This window comes from Corvus brachyrhynchos, unplaced genomic scaffold (assembly GCF_000691975.1).
Source record: "Corvus brachyrhynchos isolate BGI_N302 unplaced genomic scaffold, ASM69197v1 scaffold5, whole genome shotgun sequence".
Lineage (NCBI taxonomy): Eukaryota > Metazoa > Chordata > Aves > Passeriformes > Corvidae > Corvus > Corvus brachyrhynchos.
The window spans coordinates 2,163,099-2,167,781 of NW_008238321.1; positions in this window are offsets into that span (position 1 = coordinate 2,163,099).

Here is a 4,683-nt window from a genome sequence, read left to right on the forward strand (position 1 = left end):
GGAATTTAGAAAGATTCTTAAATGGCTTCTAAAACCCAGCATCTTTCAGTTATTAGCCTAGAGCTAAGTAATCCTTTGGCAGCAATGAGGAATGCATGCCTGATGTGTTTTGTTGGGTTCTCTGCATCAGGTGGGGCTGATGTGGTTGTGTGGGGTGGCCGCAATGCCCCGTGGGCTGCTCATTCCAGAGCCTCTGGTTGTGCAGTCAGGAGGAGGGCCCTGGCACTCCTTGTCTGTGCATGGGACTCCTGGGATAGATGGAGCCTGGGGAATTCCCTCAGAGCCCTGAGTCAACACTGGTGCTTTCTGCTGCGTGGGTCCCACTGGGCCCCTCTCAGACTGTCTCCAAAGAACAATGCACGTGAGCTGTAGTGAGTAAACCAACCAGATTCCCTTCTGTGTAGGAGGGAAGCACCACCTGGCTCTGGGGGTTTTTATGAAAGCGATGGCAGCCACGAGTTTCTCAGTGGGTAGTGAGATTGCAGCGTTTCCCATGTGGCTTTGGTCGGTGGTGCTGCTGTTCCAGCAGTTACTGGGGTTATGGAACACCAGGACTGTCTTTTTGTTGGCCACGATGGGATGTGGGGGGGAGTGCACAAGGTACTAGGATATCCTTGGAATCTGCTGTGAGCCCAGTGGGCTGACACTGCCTTGTAGAAAATCTTAAAGTTCAGTATTAAATGCATTGTTCAACTGGCTAAAACAGCATATAAGACCAGTCTTAATCATGCTTTGTAATATCCCACCATTTTTCTGTCAGATTTATTTTAAGTTTTAAGGTGAAGCTGACTCTGGGTGCTATAGAACAGCAAGCTATGCGTGAAGGGGAATCCTACGGTCCCTGCTGGTGTTGTCGTGGTGTAACAACTTTGCATCTTAGTCAGAAAAACTCAAGGTGTTTTTGCAGCTCTGAAACTCAAGCCATAGGAATTTTTTTTTTTTGGTATTTTGAACTCCTGGTGTGTTTTTTACAAAACGTTGAAGCAGAGGATACAAAATGTTTGTGTTTAAACCAGGTATGCTCAGAACCTTGTTCTGTTTCTGCTGGAGTTCTGAGAGGGCCACGTCCAGCTCTTGCCCATGCAGCCCTGTGTACCTGTGCTCACAGAACAGGCCAGTGCTGCCTGCTCCAGAGGTTAGAGTTTGTTACTTTCCTGGGCATTTCCATTTTTATATTGCTGTTTAAAAATTCCTTAAGTACCATCTATAATGGGGTATGGAAGATCAAGATGGGGAGAAAATATCAAGTTCTGTTGTTTAGCAGAGTAGTTAGTTGATCTCATATAGTTAATAACTCAAGTCTCTAGTGTTCCCTCTCTGCAAAGTGATGGTCTCTAGATCACTTTCAAACCACAAAAATCTCTGCATCTTCTGAATGCTTTAGGCCAGTCTTATGGCTGTTCTTAAAAAATACCTACTGTGCTTTTTTGAATATATTTCAAATTTCAAAGCTTTTGGGAGAGACCTTCACCATAAGTTTGAAAGGGTGATATTGCCATATCTATTTCATAAAGACAGCTAAAGATAACTAATGTTGTCTTCAACAAAAGTGTTCTAATGCCTGTTTTCCTATTGTCTCTGAAAGCCCCAACAAAAAGAAATGCATGATTTGTGCTTAGAGGTGAGTGAACTTCTCAGCTGAGGGGGACCATCTTCTAGAGACTTGCATTGAATGCCCAGCCAGTAATCCAACTCTTTATTCTACTGAGGGAACTATAATTTGTATTTTTGCTTTTATCTCTAAGCTTTTCTGCTGAAAAAGCTCCCTCAGTGAAACGTGTTTTTTCCTGGCTACATTTAAATTACTTCCTGTGAAAGAGCATCTGTGATCTCCCATGGGGTAGGCAGGCTTTTTTCCTCTCCCTGGAGAAACTGTTGTCCTTAATGTGAGTCACTCAAGATGCGTGTCTTGCTGCTAAAATGAATTTTAAAGTCTTTGATTTAAGTGATTGCAGTTTTCAGAGCAGGAATCTGCTGAAGATGCTCTGAATGTTGTAGCTGCGGAGGCTTGTGTGCTTCCAGATGACAGTACAGGGATGCAACTCATTTGGAGTCTGAGATTATTAATTAAAACCTGATTTGTCTGCATCTGCTTGCTGTGTAACAGCTTCTGATGTAGTCTTGCCAAAATTCAGAATTCCTTAGGCCTAGATGCATATCCCAAAATATGAGCCGTTCATCTGTCCTGTGTAGACATTTTGCAGAAAAATGGGTTCAACACATTTAAATCCCAACAGCTGGGTCTTTAATGCTTTCAACACAAGGCCTAAGAGTTCCCTCAGAGGAATTTTCCAGGTTGGCTTGATCTTTCCTGAAGCACGACCCACAAGCCTTGTCTGCATCTGGTTTTCTTCCTCCTGTGTGTGACCATACCCAGAAGGCTTCTCCCTGTGCTGAGCACAGTCCGTCTGCTGGTCCAGGTGTTTCTGGTAAGTGCTTGTACATCATTTGTGGTGGTTTTATCAAATTAACATAATCTTGGATTGCCCGCGGGTTGTAGGGCTTCCACCCCTGGAGATACTGCAGACTCCATCCTGTTCTTGGACCTGCTTTGAGCAGAGATTGCAGCAGGTAACCTCCCAGGCTCCCTTTCCACCTGAATTAGTCTAGGATTTGCTCTGTCCTGACCTTTTCAACATAGTTCTCTCTGTGAGGGAGTAAAAGGCATTGCTGTCCTTGCTGCCAAGCCATACCTGCTGCTCAAAGACACTGACCCCTGACAAGAATAGAGGAATTTTCCTTTCCTATGAGGCACGTGCTCCTCTGGAAACTTACAGGTTGTCATCAAAATTGCTACTCCTAAGCTTCAAAGCAGAAACCAACCCCAAATTTGACTCAGTGGATTTCTTGCACAAGTCTCCATCTTGCACATTTCATGAGCTTTGAAGTAACTGGGTGGATTTGGGCTGGACTGTGAACATGCTGGTGTGTCCTGGGAATTTGTGTCACCTGATCGAAGCATCACCTCCAAAGGAAGGAGAACATCTGCCAGAGCCTGGTTCTGATAAAGGCATAAAAATGCCATTTGCTAAGGGCTGATACACAGTTAGAAGTCCCGAAGTGGTTCTGTATTGAGGCCGAGTCCCCTCATTAATGATCTGGCAGGTTGGTAACTAATCCGGTGAACTGGGGAGTGAAACGTTGTATATGTTGGATTCTGTTACAGTGTGTTCTGATGTGATTTGGTACAGGGGAAAGGGCAGAACAGTGAAGATTAGATACATAATCAGTTAAGGCTCTAACTGTTGTTATGTCTGTTTCTTCTATGACCCTAACCATGACCTTACACCTGTTATAAAGGTCTAAAACTTTCTACTTACTGGACAGTGTCTCAGAAAAGCACCAAATGGGGTGTTGGCTTCTTGAAATTGTTTTGCAATTTAAACCTGAGATATTGCCTGAAAAATAGAACCCGGATTAGTTATTCTGTTTCAGCCTAAGATCTCCAGAAATTCAGCTTATTTGAAGTTGTTCCAGCACCTGAGTGAGCCAAGGTGATGCACAGATGGTCAGCAGGAGATGCTGAAAAATTGAAGGAGTAAGTGATGTGCAAGAGGTGGTACAGGAGCATTGGAAGGTGAAGGGAATTTTCCTGTGGGCTCTCACTGCCCTCAGCTGCAACAGCTCTGGGCTTAGACTGGGGCAGGTTTGTACTCCTGCTGGCCCTGGTTAAGCATTGGCTGTAGTGGCCAATGGATGGCTTGGGTGACTTCAAAAAGTCATTTTTACAATGGTCCACGTGCAGTATTACACAGAGCTACAGAAAGCCGAGTAGCCTAAGTTCCCAAATAAAGCCATGATGGAGTGGACTCCTTTCTCCTTTTTTAAGCCTATGGCTTTGGTTCATGGTTTAAGCTCAGTGGAGACATCCCTGTTTGTGTCACAGGGGATTTCATGGGAGTGATGCTGATGCTTTAAAATATCTCCCAAGTTTTTTAAAGCAATGCAAAGAGCTCTTGGGATTATTTAGCTGCTATGCCTAGTCCCTTTACCCCTTTGAAAACCAGTCCTTCAGCAAACAAAAATAATTCCTCAGGTGATTCTTGCCAATGATTTGTTTCTTTGTGAAACAAAATGCCCAGAGTCAAGTAACAAGTACTGTGCTCAGAGGATCTAAAAAGTGGTGATATGCTGTTGCTGTGCTGAGAATCTCATTGCTCTGAGAAAAATACCCAAACTGCTCTGACCACAAAAAGGAAGGTTTGGTCTGAAGAATGTGCAGCTACGTGTCAGCTGTCCATGGCCTGTGGTGCAGGGCAAGATGGCAGCAGTGCTCCTGTCAGGAGGCTGGAAAAAGCACAAAGCACCAGGAGCTCTCATCTGCTGCCTTTCCAACCTGCCTGGCAAGCACTCGAGTAGGTGTGAACAAGGATTTCTTGAAGGAATGCAAAAAAGGGCCACCAGGGTCCATCACCTTGAACTTGCCCTTTCAAGTGTTATCTCTAAATATGGTTCCCCAGAGCAATCCAGCTGGCACCCTCTAGTCAAGCTCATCATGATCTCAGATAAAACTGCTATCAAGTGGAGCCAGATCTTCAGCTGCTTTATGGAGCCATGCCAATTTCCACTGCTTGGGAAGGAATTGGAGGAACTTCTTCCCATGCTGGAGCCTCACAGGAAAGAGGAGGAGTGAACCTCCCAGCAGTGGCTGTGCTGCAGCTCACTGATCTTTGCAGGGTGCAG